Genomic DNA, 17,205 nt, shown 5'->3' on the forward strand with positions numbered 1-17,205 from the left:
AGGGTCCTGGGCAGTCACAGATCCCAACCCCTCATTTCTGGTTTGGTTTTATTTTGTTTTGTTTTTGAGACAGAGGCTTGCTCTGTTGTCCAGGCTGGAGTGCAGTGGCACAATCTCATCTCACTGCAACCTCTGCCTCCTGGAATCAAGTGATCCTCCTGCCTCAGCCTCCTGAGTAGCTGGGATTATAGGCGCCCGCCACCACGCCCGGCTAATTTTTGTACTTTCAGTAGAGAGGGGGTTTCACCATGTTGGCCACGCTGGTCTCAAACTCCTGACCTCAAGTGATCCACCTACCTCAGCCTCTCAAAGTGCTGGGATTACAGGCATGAGCCACCACACCGGGTCTCCAACCCCTTGTTTTATCAATAGGGAAACCGAGGCTGACAGAGAAGAAAGGGCTTGGCCAGGGTCACCTCCTGAATTAGGAACCATGTGGCCTGTCCCACTGCTGCTCAGCAAGAACCTCCCCAGCCTCCTCCACACCCGCTAGGGCAGCCCCAGTGCCTCTGCCAGAGCGGCTCTTCATTCTCCCCAGCTCACCCTGCGAGGAGAGCAGGAAATGACCAGCCCTGTGCATAGATGAGGGAAACTGAGACTCAGGCTGGCGGAGGGGCAGAGAGGGTCAGAACCAGTCAGCAGACACTAGGCTCAGATCCCCCCGCCAGTGCCCCAAGGACACAGAGAGACACCAGACCCCCCAGTGTGCCGCAGCAGGGTCCACTGGGGCTGGGAGGAGCCCTCCTAGCCCCGCCTGGCCTCTGGGGTTCTGTCTTCTTTCCTGACGGTGCCTTGCCCGTCTCCTGCAGGCTGTGCTGTGGCCCAGGGCCCAGGACAGAGCAGGGTTTGCTGGACCGATGACAGTCGCATCCTTGCCTGTGTCTGTGAGTTTGGCGGGCCTCGTCTGTGTTTCTTCTTGCTCTCATCAGGGGCTGGGAGACCGGGGTACTGCAGAGCAGGTGCCCTGGTCGCAGATACCAGGGGCACTCAACCGAATCCCTGTGGGTCTTGGGTAATTAATTAATCATTGGGCCGTTTAAAGATTAACAGCAGAATGGTGGGAGAACGGCTTAACTCATGATAGGGGCATGGAAGGGGAGCTTTCCCTATCCCTGTCGACCCCTGGACTCTGTGACATGGGTTAGGGGTATGGAGGCTGGCTCTGCACCCCCACCTCTTCCTTCCTGTCCGCCCACCATCCCCAGCCTCTCCTGGTCCCCAAGGAGGGGTTCTGAGCTCACAGTGAGGGGCCTGAGGCATATAAGATGGGGCCAGAAAGTTCCAGGAGCAAGAACCAGCCCCAGCTGGGCTTCCCTCCACAGGCACTGGCTGGGCTGTGTGGCCTTAGGCAAGTCACTGCCCACTCTGAACCTCGTTTCAGAGGAGGGCACTCACAGCAGGTGGTTGCAGATTGGAAGAGAGGATGTCTGCACTGTCCACGAGCTCAGCGCACTGCAGGTGCTCAGGACTTCCTCCCAGAGACTCGACACCCCAAGTCTTTGCATTGTGCCCCCTCGTGTCAGAGCCACTCTCCTCCGAGAATAACAGTCAAGTTCATTCTAACCCCCAGGCAAAGGAAAGGGTCCCTTTCCTCCAGGGCCAGGTGGGGAAGGTGAGTCAGCTTCCTCACCTGGGCTGATTCACACCTGTGTGGAGTACAGGTGGGGAGGAGACAGAGACTATTCCTCCCTTCGCTCTGGGGCAGCCCATTCCAGCAGGCCTGAGCTGGAAGGGGGAGGGATTCAAGATGAACCAATACCCCCAGAAGGGGTGATATGGTCCCGAGGCCCAGAGAGGAGCAAACATGGATGCCCTCGCACAGCACCCCAGAGGCAACACCACAGGCAGGGAGCCACGACCCTGCTCCTTTCCCCAGCTGCTCCTCCACTGTTAGGTAACAGAGCCCAGCCCCACCTCCCACCAGCCCACCCAGCTGAGCCGGCCATCGCCCCTCCCTCCAAAGGTGCCCAAGGGGTCAGTGAGCCCCAGTGACTCAGGGCGGGAAAGACCCGTGAAGTCATCCAGCGGCCAGGGCCACCTCCTGAGGCTGTCCTGGCCTCTGGTCTCACCAGCCTGGGAGTTCCCCAGCTGTCTGCTCCCCTGGCTGCAGGACAGAGGCAGCCGCCGGTGTGGATGGAGCATGACCTCAGAGGCTCCCAGCCCTTGGCTCAACGCCGTCGGCCCCAACTGCAGGCCTCAGAGGAGCAGGCCCCTGGCCCACCTAGCGCCTTCCTCGCGGCCCCACCATGGAGAAGTGTGAAGGAGACACCTCGAACGCAGTGTTGGCGCACGGCCCAGGGCTTGGCTGGAGAAGGAGTCAGGGAACACTGTGATCATTTGTATGATCTGCGGGGCACCCACCTGAGCAGCCAAAGCTTCATCACTGTGCTCATCAGAAAGGCGACAAATGGTGTTGCCCAGGACCCAAGGCCCCAGACACTGGAGGAACAGTGACACAGGCTCAAATCTGACCTTCCCCAGCCTTGAGGCTTGGACCCCTTCACGCCCCCTCTCTAGGCTTCAGTTTTCTCATCTGTCAAAGGAGCTGGTGAGAGCTGCCTGGCCTGGTGGCTCGGAGGACAAAATCAGTGTCCCAGCAGGAAACAGACATGGGGGATGCGAGGAAAAGATCTTAGAGACCTGGCTGAGGGGACTAGATCCAAGCTGTGCTAATGGCAGGAGTTGTTTCCATCCCGGAGCCGAGGGCTCTGACAGCCAGCGAGAGTTGGAGGCAGAAAGAAGGCTGAGAGAGAGGAGCTACAGCTGTAGGGGCCAGCTGGGATGAGGAGGGAGCAGGGAACACCCCCACTTCTCCCCATGGCCCCCGTCTGCAGCGCCTCCCCCTGGCCGACCCCACTGCCCAGAGAGCCCAGTTCAGGGCACAGCCCGCGGGGAGGGGCCTGATGAAAATGCCTTCACAGCCAGCTCTTACTGAGCACAGCCACAGCCAAGCTTCGTCCTGGGCCCTGGGGACACAGTGGTGCCCAAGACAGCCCAAGACCCCATTCCACGAGGAGAGAAAGAGGGAGAGTGAAGGAGGTGAATTGGGCAGCGAGAGATGTTTTAATCCAAGGAAAACCCTACAGGGTGATCAGAGACCCCTTACACAGACAAGGCCCCGACAGTTGGTGGCACAGGGAACCCCGATGCCCGCCCCCATCACTCTTCCAAGGCCCCACAGAGGTTGCTCAGGCTTGCAGGGGGTGGGGACCCAGGAAGGCTCGGTCAGCCAGCACCTCCCTGGGCCATTCCAGGCTCTGAGCTGCCGCGTGGTGGGGTGGGCAGGCTGCCAGCTGAGGGAGCCCACCACAGGGGAGACGTGTGCATTCCCAGACGGGCACATTCCCAGGCACATTCCTGCCAGGGAGCCACTCTGCCACCCGCACCGCCCCGCCTGCTCCCCGCACACAGTGCCCATTGTCTGCCCAGACACTTTGAGCTGCCGCCGCCCCCGGCCTCTGCCATATCCCCACGCCTCCCATTCCCGGGTGGGGCTCCACAAGCCCAAGCACCCCTCTCCCAGTCCCCAGCCCTGAAGGGCACCTGCCATTTTTCTTGGAACCAAGCAAGGATTAGAGGAGGGAAGTGACTTGCCCCAAGTCACACAGGCCAAATCCAAATCCAAATCCAAATCCAAATCCAAATCCAAATCCCTGGACCCCTAGTGAATTACTCTTCCCTAAGAACCCTTCCTCCTCCCAACCCTACACCCCTGGGCTGAGGGGCACCCTGGCTCAACAGCTTAGACCCTGCCTCCCGAGCACCTGCTGTGGGCCAGGCCCTGTGCCGGCCCCTACAACCCTGCCTCCCTCACGGGGCCCAGCAGCCCTGCTGGGTGTGAATTTCCCCAATATCACACAGGACCAGGAAGCTGACTCAGGGCGGGGAGGAGTTTGCCAAGGCCACCCAGCGAGGAAGCCAGTGAGCCGAGATCCAGCCCGGCCCACGCGCTTTCCACCTCCTGCAGGGAACAGTACAGGGCAGAGCCTGCCGGGGTGGGAGGGACCGAGGGAGTGTCCAGGGGAGAAAGTGGTGTCCAAACAAAGCCTTGAGGGGAAAGGCCCTGCTCCACAAAGGCGGGCTGGTATGCTGAAGCGGGTAGGCCTTCGTTTGCTCATTCACCCAGCATGTGGATCCAAGCCCTAGACGAGGCAGTGGGCTAGGATACAGGTAAGAAACAGGGTGAGGAGTCAGGACAGCCTGCCTTCAGGGAGATGGGTCAGATAATATGCACTCCCCAGGTCATAAAACCAGGGGGTCAGCCGGGCTCGGTGGCTCACGCATGTAATCCCAACGCTTTGGGAGGCTGAGGCGGGGGATCACGAGGTCAGGAGTTCGAGACCAGCCTGGCCAATATGGTGAAACCCCATCTCTACTACAAACATAAAAAGTAGCCCAGCATGGTGGCGTGCGCCTATAGTCCCAGCTACTTGGGAGGCTAAGGCAGGAGAATCGCTTGAACCCGGGAGGAGGAGGTTGCAGTGAGCTGAGACTGCGCCACTGCACTCCAGCCTGGCAACAGAGCAAGATTCCATCTCAAAAAAAAAAAAACAAAAAAAAAAAACAGGGTGCCGCTGAGTCTAAAATATCAAGCGCCCCTTCCTTCCCACTCCCCACTCCTGGTTTCCATCTCTCCTTAGCACACACGGGGCCAGTTCTAATCCACTTCTGTGCCCATCAGTAGAGAGTCACTCTACTGAACTTCCCGGCTAAGAGGTTTTGCAGCCGCTGTTCCCTCCCACTGCCGACACCCTTCCCCCAGAGAGCCTCAGGGCTTCTCCCTCGCTTCCTTCAGGGCCCTGTTCAAACAAGACCACCCTATAAAAATAGCAAGTCCACGCCCACCCCAGCATGCAGCACCCATCTCCCCCTGACCCTGCACCCTTATTCTGGCTCTTCCCATGATCTAATTTCCCACTTATTTACTTGCTTTTCATGTTTAATGTCTGCCCTCCCATCACCCCCGCTAGAATGGAAGGTGTATGAGAGTTGGGATTTTTATCTGTTTTGCTGTATGAAGTAGATAAGGGAAGAATCAAGACTGATGATAGGATTATTTTAACTCAACATACCAGTAAAACCAGCTCCAAGATCAAGACAGAGAATATTTCCGGCCCCCAGAAGCTGCCCTGGCTCTCCCTCTGGTCAGTACCCACCCCTGCCCTCAAGGGTAACCACTCTCCCGTCACCAGGAGCCCACCCGGTCTGGACCTCCATGTCAATGAGACCGGCGTGTGATTTTTTTTGCAGGTGTGGGCTTTCTGCACTCGGCATGAGCTCCGCTCCTGCTGCTGCCTGTAGCCAGCGTGACCAGTGGGCTTTTACCTTAAGCAGCAGGTGGACAGTGGGGCTGGGGACAGCTGCGGGGATCCAGAGTTCTGGGAGGTGTGGCGGACCAGCTGGGCCCAGGACTGGGGTTGGAGGTGAAAGTCAGGAAACGTCAGCTCATCGACGGCATTTCAAGCCGTGGAATTTGAGTACTATTGAGCTGGCCATGCCACTGATGGAATCGTTTCTTGCTGCTGCAAAAATTGAGGACCACATGCTACAGGTCAGGCCTTCTGCCCCCTATCCGCTGTGAGGTGCTTGAAGGACTGGTTTGGAAACAGACCCCTATTTCAGAAGCAGAGTTGAGGCTTAGCAAGGGAGAATGACTGGCCCAAAGTCACTCGGCTGGTAGGTTTGGGCCAGGACTCCTCGCTCTGCACTGGAGACCCCTGCACTGCCTTCTGGGTGCGCCAGGTTGGCATGGGGAGGCGGGGCTCACACCCAAATCAGGACATAGCCTATTGTGAGGGTCTGGGTGAGCTGGGAGGTGTTCAGAATAGGAGAGCAACCCATGAAGGCTCCCCGGAGGAAGCAGGCCTGGCGCTGAGCCACAGGAGCCTGGGGCAGGGTAACCCCCATCTGAAGTCACTGTCTCCCCAGCAGTGACATCATTAGCAAGCCAGAATGCGCAGGGCACACAGCTGGAGGACCAGGCAAGCTGAGGCAGGGGCCAGGTGGGCAGTTGGAAATACGTCACTAGCCCGGGGCCAACCCCCATCAGCGGCCAATGGCCTCTAGAAGATGGCTGGGCCTCACACGCCTTGGAAACCAGAGCAAGAGGCCATCAGGGTGGAGAAGGCGGCCCATCACCTCCTGTCCAAGTGCCTCATTTTACAGGTAGGGGAACTGAGGCCCGAGGCAGGTGGTGACTATCCCAGGATTACACGGCAAGTGAGGGGCGGACGTAGGAGAGGGGCCCAGGCCTCCTCCCTCCCAACAGTGTCCTGTCTACCCTCCAAGTTCTGTCTCGCCCAGCCAAGGGCCACTCTGCTCCTGCACTGCTGGGCTGGGGTGGTGGAAGAGATGGGAAAGTGGAAGAAGGCAGGGGCTGTGTTCAGGAAGGGCCCCTGAGGCTGTGAGGATGGTCCATGCCTCCAGGGAGTCAGGCTGGTGGAGGGGGAGGGAGCACAACTCAGAACTCATCTTCCTCCCCAACATGCTCCACCCACAGCCCTATCTCCTCACCAGGCCCAGGAGCTGGCACCTCAGCAACTGCTGCATTTTCAGGAATTTTGCAAACTGGCTTCAAAAACACAGCCATGATTAGACGTCAAAGTATTTAAACTTACAATTCAGGGCCAGGCGTGGTGGCTCATGCCTGTAATCCCAGCACTTTGGGAGGCTGAGGCAGGTGGATCACTTGAGGTCAGGAGTTCGAGATCAGCCTGGCCAACATGATGAAACCCCGTCTCTACTAAAAATACAAAAAAAAACCCAAAAAACAAAAAACAAAAAAAAAACTAGCCAGGCGTGGTGGTGCACACTTGTAATCCCAGCAACTCAGGAGGCTGAGGCAGGAGAATCACTTGAATCTGGGAGGCAGAGGTTACAGTGAGCTGATATCACACCACTGCACTCCAGCCTGGGTGACAGGGCAAGACTCTGTCTCAAAAAAACAAAACAACAACAACAAAAACTTGCAATTTCAATAAACATTCAAAACTCATCACCCCCCAATTACTTGACCACATTCTCCTACGTATCTGTTTTTGAGGTTATTTCCATCTGTGGATCTGTGCTGGGAGACGTGCCCCTCTCCCCAACCCCCAATGCAGGGGGGTTTCTAACTTGAACTTACCCGTGGTGGGTATGTTTACACTACAGAATTTGCAAATGTGGCAAGTTAGGGATCTAAGCCAGCCCCCACCCTGCCCAGAGAGCCAGTTGTCAAACATTAACCGGAAGGGCTGCAGTGGCTCACACCTGTAATCCTAGCACTTTGAGAGCCCGAGACGGGCAGATCACCTGAGGTCAGGCGTTCGAGATCAGCCTGGACAACATGGCGAAACCGCATCTCTACAAAAAATACAAAAATTAGCCGGGCGAGGTGGTGGGCGCCTGTAATCCCAGCTACTTGGGAGGCTGAAGCAGGAGAATCACTTGAACCCAGGAGGCAGAGGTTGCAGTGAGCCAAGATCGTGCCACTGCGCTCCAACCTGGGCTACAGAGCAAGACTCTGTCTCAAAACAAACTAACAAACAAACAACAACAAAAAAAAAACAAAAACCACTAACTAACATGCCTCTGCCCTTGTCCTATCCATCCACAAAGCTCTCCCTCCGGATTGTCTCCACAATCTCCCCGCTTCTACCCCGTCCTCCACCCTTTCTCACCTGGACTGTTGCAGCTGCTCCCGGCTCACCTCTCTGCCTCCCCAAGGCCCTTTCTCCACTCAACAGCCACAGGGTCTCACTCTGTTGCCCATGCTGGAGTGCAGTGGCATGATCACAGCTCACTGCAGCCCCAATCTCCCAAGCTCAAGCTATTCTCCCACCTCAGCCTCCTGAGTAGCTGGGACTACAGGCACATCCCACCTTCCCTGGCTAATTTTTTATTTGTTTGTAGAGACGGGGGTCTCACTATTTTGCCCAGGCTGGTCTGGAACTCCTAGGCTCAAGCGATCCTCCTGCCTTGGCCTCCCAGCGTGTTAGGATTACAGGTGTGAGCCACTGCACCCAGTCCAGAAAGACCTTTCTAAACTTAAAGAATAAATGACAAGGCCAGGCACGGTGGCTCACGCCTGTAATCCCAGCACTTTGGGAGGCCGAGGAGGGTGGATTACGAGGTCAGGAGATCGAGACCATCCCGGCTAACACTGTGAAACCCCGTCTCTACTAAAAATACAAAAAATTAGCCGGGCGTGGTGGCAGGTGCCTGTAGTCCCAGCTACTCAGGAGGCTGAGGCAGGAGAATGGCGTGAACCTGGGAGGCGGAGCTTGCAGTGAGCCGAGATTGCGCCACTGCACTCCAGCCTGGGGAACAGAGTGAGGCTCTGTCTCAAAAAAAAAAAAAAAAAAAAGAATAAATGATAGATGACACAAAACAATAAAACAAAGATGCTGCGCCTGGCTTCAAAGTCCTGCCCTGTCCCATCCTGCAGCTACAGGGCGTCCTGGCTGATCTGTCTTCCTCCAGGTCAGTTCCAGCCTCTCCCCTTCTCCTTGGCCTCTTACTACACAAGCCTCTGCCAAGACGCCTCCTCCAAGAGACCCTCCCGATCTCCCCCACACCCCCATCTCCCAGCTACTCGCTGACCCAGCACCCACTGGATTTGTGTCTTTGCACAAACCTTTCTGCGCTAATCTTCCAGACTGTGTCTGTCCTCACGCTAGACTGGAAGCCCCGTGTGGTGTGGGCAGGACTTCTCTCTGTCCCACTCATGATGTTTCTCCAGCACCTAGTGTAGTGCCTGGCATATAGTAGATGCTCAGTAAATACTTGAGCGAATGAGTCCATAGGAGGGCACAGGACTCTAAACCTGTTATCATCTGTGCCCATGCAAGGAAAAGAAGGGTTGGGGGCATGGTCAGACTCCATCCCCCGTTGTCCCCCAGCCCACCCCAGCCTCCTCTGCCAGCCCCAGGCCGTGGCTCCCTCCCCAACTCTCCCTCAGTCCAGACTTCCAGCATGTGCCTGGTCCTTCCCACAGCAACCCCTTCCCTTGGGGCTGGTGGGGAACAGGCGGGAGGAATTCCTGGCCCCGAGTCAGAGGAGGTGCCCTGGCAGGCAGGCGGGAGGCAGTGCACACACGCCAGGGACTGCTCCGAATTCCAGCTCCCACAGGCCGCTGGGAGCCCCGCAGGCAGGGCTGGGGAAGGGCAGGGAGCCCCTCCTCGCAGGAGCCAGGAGGACACGGGAGGCCTACGGCAGGGCACGGGAAGCCTACGGCAGGACAAGGGAAAAAGTCAGCGTGGCGACAGGGTGCGAGGGCCGGCCTAATGGCCCACCACTCCCAGCACTCAGATGGGAAGACTGAGGCCTCCTGACAGCAAACTCTGAGCTCCTGACTCCTCCCAGGCCAAAGACCTGAGGTGGCCAGTAGTGCATGGGGAGAGGGTTGGCTGTGACCAGAGACCAAACATTCAGGGATGAAGCGGGGGCGTTTGAGGGCCAATTAACAGGAGACCCATGGAAAGAGCCCCAGACTGGCCGTGGGGAGTCCTGGGCTACCCCAGCTCTCAGTGAGACCAGGAGGAGGCCCTGCCCCTGGCTACAGGGCCTGGACGCCCCACTTGCCCAAGGTGGTCCCAGCACGCTCAGCCACTGGGAGTTCAGTGGGCAACAGGACACGAGTCTCAGGGGAGGGCAGAGCTCCCGGGAGGCTCTCAGCCAGGCCTCTTCTGAGTCCCGTTCCTGTCCCTGCCCCCTCCCCTTCCTGGGTCAGGGCCAGGTGCGATGGGCTCAGACAGCGGCCCCTCCCCAGCTGTCAGCACTGGAGCTGCCGCCAACACCCACACCAGCACACCTGGCCTGCCCTGTGCCACCCTGCCACCCGGCCGCCACCCCCTTCCCAGCTCCTCCCTGGGCCCCACCAGCTCTTGCGGCGCCCTCGGCCCACAGTGTGGTATCTGAACTCTGGACAGCTGGATCCAGACTTCCAGAACCACAGTGCCTTTGAACTAGAGAATCCTAGAACGACACATTCTTACAACCAGAAAATTCCAGGACCATCAACTACTGGGATATTTTCCATTCTAGTCCCAAGAATCCTTAGAACTAAATAATTTCAGGAATGCGTATCTTACAAACAAAGATCAGACCATGGAAACTAGGACTTATAATTTTAGGAGTGAGGGCTCTTAATTCCCAAGTAAAAATCCCATTGTCCCAGAGGATAGAAGCCCCATGTTCTTCACACCACCCAGACTAACAGACACCCAGGAGCAGAGCAAGGCGCCTTGATTGGGGGCCATTCACAAGGCCTGTACCTTGTGAGCCTGCGCCTGGAACAGAGAAGGTGGGAAGGGACAGGGGAAGAGAGAGGGCAACTCTGAGCAAACTGGAGGTGCTGAGGGCCTCTCCTCCAGGCCCAAGGAGGCTCCCTCCACCTTGGCCAAGAGAGAGGAGCCGAAGAGAAAAAACGCAGTTGATGCCACAGGGTTTGGGCGGCGGGTGTGTGGTCACCGGGGGTGGCAGGAGCTCTCTCCTTCCTGGCGGGAGTTTGGAATTTTCTCCTGGCAGGAAGGACCCACCCTCCCAGGAATGGAAAACAATCCTTGGCAGCTGGCCCCTGAGGCTTGCAAGGTCTTTGACAATCAAACGCGATTGTCCTCCCTGCCTCACCCCCAGCACAGTGCGGGGGGAAACCGAGGCAGAGTCTCCGTCTAAATCAAGAATCTGAATCTGCCTCTGGCGGATTCCAGTCTTCCCCATCTGTGATCGTGGAATGTCAGAGCCCAAGAGAGACACAGGGGTGGGGCCAGGTGAGTCCCTGCCAGGGCAGGTGGGAACTGAGACCAGAGAGAGCAGTGGTTTGCCTGAAGTCACTCAGCAGGCTGAGGAGGTCTCTTACTGGCTCCACTGAGGCTCACTTCCAGGGCCTCCTCCAGGAAACCTTCACAGGCCACCCTTCCTCAGGCCCCTTTGCCCCTTAAGACTTTTTCAGCCACCGAGTTGGGTGCTCTGGCTTTTTTTTTTTTTTTTTTTTTTTTTGAGATGGAGTTTCGCTCTTGTTGCCCAGGCTGGAGGGCAATGGTGTAATCTTGGCTCACTGCAACCTCCGCCTCCCAGGTTCAAGCGATTCTTCTGCCTCAGACTCCCGAGTAGCTGGGATTACAGGCGCCCGCCACCATGCTGGGCTAATTTTTTGTATTTTTAGTAGAGACGGGGTTTCACCATGTTGGCCAGGCTGGTCTCGAACTCCTGACCTCAGGTGATCCATCCGCCTCGGCCTCCCAAAGTGCTGGGTTTACAGGCGTGAGCCACCGCGCCCGGCCTCTGGCCCTGTTTTCTAAGTGTTTGGTATGAGTGTCTCACCTTCCCGGCCTGGGCTGTGATGGTGCCTCCCCATCAGCCTGGGTCGGAAACCATGAGCTGAGGCCCCCGAGCCCCTGCTCAAAAACTTCCCGTGGCTCTGCGCTGCTCCAGGACAAAGTCCAATGCAGCCTGGCACTTGGGGGAGGTGGAACATGTGGCTGCACTCGAGCCCCATCCCTTGGTCCTACTGGGCATGGGTATCCCCGAGTCTCTCGCAGCCCTCACCTGTCCATCTCTCCCCCTGCAGGCTTGGCCCTCACTGCCCTGTCCCTGTGGCCACTTTCTCTTCTTCCTCTTTCCTGGCCTGTTCAGCCTCCCGTGAGACCGCCTTCTTCTGGACTCCCTGCCTGGGGTGGGACACCTCCCCAGCTTGCCCCCAGCCCTCACACCACTGCACAGCACTGGCGGCCTCTCCCTCTGCCTGGCGCCCCCTCCCTGAGGCTGGCCTGGGTCTCGCTCACACTGGATCTTAGACTGACACCCGTGGTGAATGTGAGCTGAGGGCCGACTGTGGGTCTCAGCCGCTCACACGCCTTCATTCATCAAATCCTGGCAACAACAGGAGGCGGCCTGTTAATTAAAATTAGCCAAGCATGGTGGCGGGAGCCTTAGCATCTCCATTTTTCAGATGATGAGACTGAGGCACAGTGTGGTTAAATCACTTCCTCAAGGTCACGCAGGAAGTGGTGCAGCTGGGAATGGAACCCTAAAAGTCTGCTCCAGAGTTTACACGCATCCTGTCCTGTTAGGTCACTCTGCCCCAGGGGAAAAGGACAGAAGCACCCAGCCCCATGGCTCTGGGGAACCCATGTCTGGAACCCCTGGGCCAGAGACCACCTAGCTCTGCCCCCTGAGGCTCTGAGAGGTCCCTGGTTCCAGAATCCACTGCCCCCCACCCCACAACATACACTCACACAGACAGACATACAGACACACAAGTCACACACAGACCCAGACACATGCCCTGGGCCCCGGACCGGCTGCAGGAAGCACGCAGCTGCCCGAGCCTTTTTCACTTCAGCTTTTCCTAAATTTGCTTTGAGGAAGTTGCTGCCACCTTGGAGTTCTCCCCGGTCTCTCACGCGCTCCAGACCACATCTCCCCCACCCTCCCTTCTCTGGAAGCCTGGAGAACAGAGACCCAAATAAAGGGCCCTGCCCTAGCGGGAGTCGCGGAGACACGCAGTGACCATGACACAGAAGTGCATACTGCTGCCGGTGGCAGGTGACAGTGCCTGGAACAGAGGGAGGCAGAGTGGGGTGCAGGGTCAGGAGCCCTGGGGCAGCAAGGTTGCAGCTGAGAAAGTGGCCTCTGCAAATTTCTAGGGATGAGCATTCCAAGAATCGGGGAGAGCCAGTGCAAAGGCGCCCGAGGCGAGGGCCAGCCTGCCGCATTGCAGGAACAGAGAGGAGACCTGTGTGGCCGTGAAGCCTGGGAGGAGCGGGTCCTGGGCACTGTGGTGGCCTGAGCTCTCACTCTGCATCCAGCAGAGCTATGGAGGGTGTGCAGCAGAGGCAGGGTGCAATCTGACGGGGGTTTGTTCGACTCTGGCTGCCGGGTAGAGGATAGATGTGAGCATCAAGAACAGAAGTGGGGCTGGGCGCGGTGGCTCACGCCTGTAATCCTAGCACTTTGGAAGGCCGAGGCAGGTGGATCATTTGAGGTCAGTAGTTCAAGACCAGCCTGGCCAACATGGTGAAACCCCGTCTCTACTAAAAATACAACAACAAAAAAAATTAGCCAAGTGTGGTGGCAGGAGCCTGTAATCCCAGCTACTCCGGAAGCTGAGGCAGGAGAATCACTTGAACCCGGGAGACTGAGGTTGCAGTGAGCCAAGATTGTGCCACTGCACTCCAGCCTGGGCAACAGAGGGAGACACCGTCTCAAAAAAAAAAAAAAAAAAGGACAGAAGCGGGAAACCAGGCAGGAGGCCAGAGGGGCTTGGGCGCTGCTGTTCCACCAGGGCCATACAGCCCTGACTATCTGGGTGACCCTGGGCAAGTCACCTCATTCATTCTTAATTTATGCGTGCGTGCCTTCAGGCAATGGGTCTTTCAACAAATGTTCATTGAACTCTTACGATGTGCTCAGCACTGTGCTAGGTGCACAGGGTACAAGAATAGCAAGACAGACACAACCCGGGACCCAAGGAGGTCCCCGTTTGGCTGGGAAGATGGACATGGAGCACAAAGTGGGGAGGGAGAAGCACAGAGTGCAAAAGAGCAAACATCAGGCAACCCTGATGCAGGTGAGGGTCAGGGAAGGCTTCCAGGAGGAGGTGACATTGGAGCCAAGCCCGGAAGGGAAAGTTGGGGTTCCCACCACAGACAAGAGGGAATGGCATTCTGGGCAAGGAGAACGGCCACACAGGAGCTCTGAGCATTGGCCTCCTGCTTCCCCAAGGGGCTTCCTCTCCTCTACCTCCCCAGGTAGACGAGCCCAGAGGAGACTGGCTCTGGAGCCCAGTTTCTTCTCCTGTGAAATGGGGGTGACCTTTGTGCCTGCCGCCCCCTTCCTCAGGTGTGAGGAGCAAATGGACCATGCGTGACAAGAGCAGGTGCAATGCCTGGCTCATGGGGCACGACGAACCATGAGATCCACTTCCCACGCCCACCCACCCATCCAGGATGGAGAAGTGAGCCCCCCGGGATGAGGTCCAATGGAGGATCTCGCAGAAGGCCTCCCACAGCCCACCCACAAATCTCTCCCTAACTCACTGCCTGCTGTGCCTGAAGTCTCTCTCACAAACTCATTCCGAGGTAGGAGGTCGGACTTGACTCCAGAGGCACAGCTCAGACACTGGACCAAATTGAGGACTAGCTAAAACAGGTCGGGGGAAGCACCTCCCCCTAAGACACGCCCACCAGTGTGCCATATCAGTTTACCATTGCCATGGCAACTCCCTGAAATTGCCAACCTCTTCCATAGCATTGACCTAACAACCCAGAAGTTGCCCCCTTGTCCTGTAAATTTCTGCATAACCCGCCCCTTCATTTGCATATAATTAAAGTAGGTATAAATGAGAGGGCAACCCTGCTTCTGAGCTGCTGGTCTGGGCCCACTGTCTATGGGGTACCCCTGCTCCAGGAAGAGTGAGACCTCTGCTGCTACTGTACACTGTAAGGGTGCTGTTTAACACCATCTGCTTGCCCTTGAATTCTTTCCTGGGAGAAGCCAAGAACACTCCGAGGCTAAGCCCTAATTTGGCTAGCCCTTTCTTTTCCTGCATCAATCAATTCCTTGGCATCATGAATGCCCACCCTTCCTATTCAGGTTAGCCCTGGCAGGGCATTGCTCAGCCTTCACAGCTCAGCTCAAGCCCCCCTCTTTCAGGAAGCCTTCCCTGATTGCTAGAGCCCACAGCATCTCTCTTTGTCAGTCTTTTCACTCTGCACTTCCTTTGAGCTTTGGAGTCCCAGCCTCACAGCTGAAAGGGCTCTGAGAAATTGTGCAACCCTGCCCTCTCTCAGCCTGAGCCCCATGCCACAGACAAGGAAACTGAGGCCCAGACAGGCCTCACCAAGCCTGCACCATGAGTTTTCAGGAGAGCTGGGACAGGAGGCCACCCCAGTGCCCAGCCCGGTCACTGTCCACTATGCCACGCAGCCAGTGCAGACTGGGTTTGCCATTCATTCATTATTTATTTATTTATTGTATTATTATTATTATTATTATTATTATTATTATTATTATTTTGAGACAGAGTCTCGCTCTGTCGCCCAGGCTGGAGTGCAGTGACGCGATCCCAGCTCACTGCAACCTCCACCTCCCGGGTTCAAGCGATTCTCCTGCCTCAGCCTCCCGAGTAGCTGGGATTACAGGCACCCACCACCAGGCCCCGTTAATTTTTGTATTTTTAGTAGAAACGGGGTTTCGCCATGTTGGCCAGGCTGGTCTCGAACTCCTGACCTCAGGTGATCCACCTGCCTCAGTCTCCCAAAGTGCTGGGATTACAGGCATGAGCCGCTGCGCCTGGCCCCATTTGCATGTTTTTAATGAATTATAAAATCCCTCACACATGCCGAAAGAAGGGAACAGCTATCTCGCTGCAACATGGGAGATTCTCTGTAACTTGCCCTTTTTGCTCTGCCCTGAGAGGTCCCTCCGTGAGGGGCGCCTGTGACTCCAGCTCCACCTGCACTGCCACATGACACTCCCAGGCCGAGGAGACAATGCTGTGCATGATGGTCTCAGGGCCAGTGGACTTTTGGATGGTTTCCAGGCTCGTGCTATTGATCAGGTTTTTAAAGATCAAAGTGTAGTGTCCAGGTGTGGTGGCATCCATCTGTAATCCCAGTACTTTGGAAGGCCGAGGCTGGAGAATTGCTTGAGCCCAGGAGTTCAAAACCAGCCTGGGTGACATAGTGAGGCCCTGTCTCTACAAAATAATTTTTTAAAAATTAGCCAGGCATAGCGCTGGGCACAGTGGCTCACGCCTGTAATCCCAGAACTTTGGGAAGCTGAGTCGGGTCAATCACGAGGTCAGGAGTTGGAGACCAGCCTGGCCAATATAGTCAAACCCGTCTCTACTAAAAATACAAAAATTAGCCGGGCGTGGTGGCACACGCCTGTAGTCCCAGCTACTCAAGAAGCTGAGGCAGAAGAATTGCTTGAACCCAGGAGGCAGAGGTTGCAGTGAGCTGAGATTGCACCACTGCACTCCAGCCTGGGCAACAGAGCAAGACTTCGTCTAAAAAAAAAAAAAATTAGCCAGGCGTGGTGGCATGCGCCTGTAGTCCCAGCTACTTGGGAGGCTGGGGCAGGAGGATCACTTGTGCCAGAAGGTCGAGGCTGTGATGAGCCAGGATTGCATCACTGCACTCCAGCCTGGGCAACAGAATAAGACTCCGTCTCAAAAATAAAAAATAAAAAAAGGTCAAAGTCTGCCAACTCCTGAATTCAAGGCCTCGTGTAAAACAAGCTCACCCAAACGGGTTTCATAGGAGCGGCCGGTAGGCGCTTCATTCGTCCCTCTTTCCCAGTCTCTTCTACCTCCCAGTTTTTCACTGAGCACCTACTGTGTGCTGGACCCTGCTGGCTGCCAGGCCTGCAGAGGTAACCCTGGGACAGAGGCTGGGGAGGGGCCATGGTGGGAGGGCAGCAGCTTTGCAGCTCCAGCCTGTTGCAGCCAGATCACCCTATTGCCTAAAGAAGCTGGAAATGTGAGTTCTGCGTGAAAGCAAAGGTCAGTTCCCTTTAATTTTCTTTTGCAACTCTAAGGACCAAACAAAGCATAACTGCGAGCTGGGTTGGCCCTTGAGGTGCCAATTGCCAGCCCAGGCAGCTCTTTTCCACGCACCACACCAGGACTGTAGACAGGGACGCCAAGGCACAGCCAGGAGGAAGGGCAACTCTGGTGGTCCCGCACAGCTGAGGCACAGCAGCCTGGGATGAGCTGGCAGGCTGCAGCCGCCTAGTGAAGAGCCTTGAATGCCTGTTGGTGCTTAATAAAGGTGGGTAACGGTGACATATGAATACAATTGACCCTCAAGGCTGGGTGCAGTGGCTCACTCCTGTCATCTCAGCACTTTGGGAGGCCAAGGCGGGTGGATCACCTGAGGTCAGGAGTTCGAGACCAGCCTGGCCAACATGGTGAAACACCAACTCTACTAAAAATACAAAAATTAGCTGGGCGTGGTGGTCTGTGCCTGTAATCCCAGCTACTCGGGAGGGTAAGGCAGGAGAATCTCTTGAACCTGGGAGGCAGAGGTTGCAGTGAGCCGAGATTACACCACTGCACTCCAGCCTGGGTGACAGAGCAAGAACCTGGATCAAGAAAAAAAAAAATACAGCTGACCCTCGAACAACAGGGGTTTGGACTTGGAGTTTTCACTTCTTTTTTTTTTTTTTTTTTTTTTGAGGTGGAGTCTCACTCTTGTCCCTGAAGCTAGAGTGCAATGG

General features: G+C 56.5%; 1 long non-coding RNA gene across 1 annotated transcript; it reads left to right on the forward strand.

Annotated features, from left to right (window-relative positions):
- Nucleotides 1-4,726: 4,726 nt before the first annotated feature.
- On the forward strand, nucleotides 4,727-6,769 carry LOC129052666 (uncharacterized). The gene is made up of 4 exons (XR_008517768.2): nucleotides 4,727-5,144; nucleotides 5,251-5,551; nucleotides 5,932-6,165; nucleotides 6,500-6,769. It is a non-coding gene; the product is annotated as an uncharacterized LOC129052666 (long non-coding RNA).
- Nucleotides 6,770-17,205: the final 10,436 nt, after the last annotated feature.

The sequence above is a fragment of the Pongo abelii genome, chromosome 23, assembly GCF_028885655.2.
Source record: "Pongo abelii isolate AG06213 chromosome 23, NHGRI_mPonAbe1-v2.0_pri, whole genome shotgun sequence".
Taxonomy (NCBI): Eukaryota; Metazoa; Chordata; class Mammalia; order Primates; family Hominidae; genus Pongo; species Pongo abelii.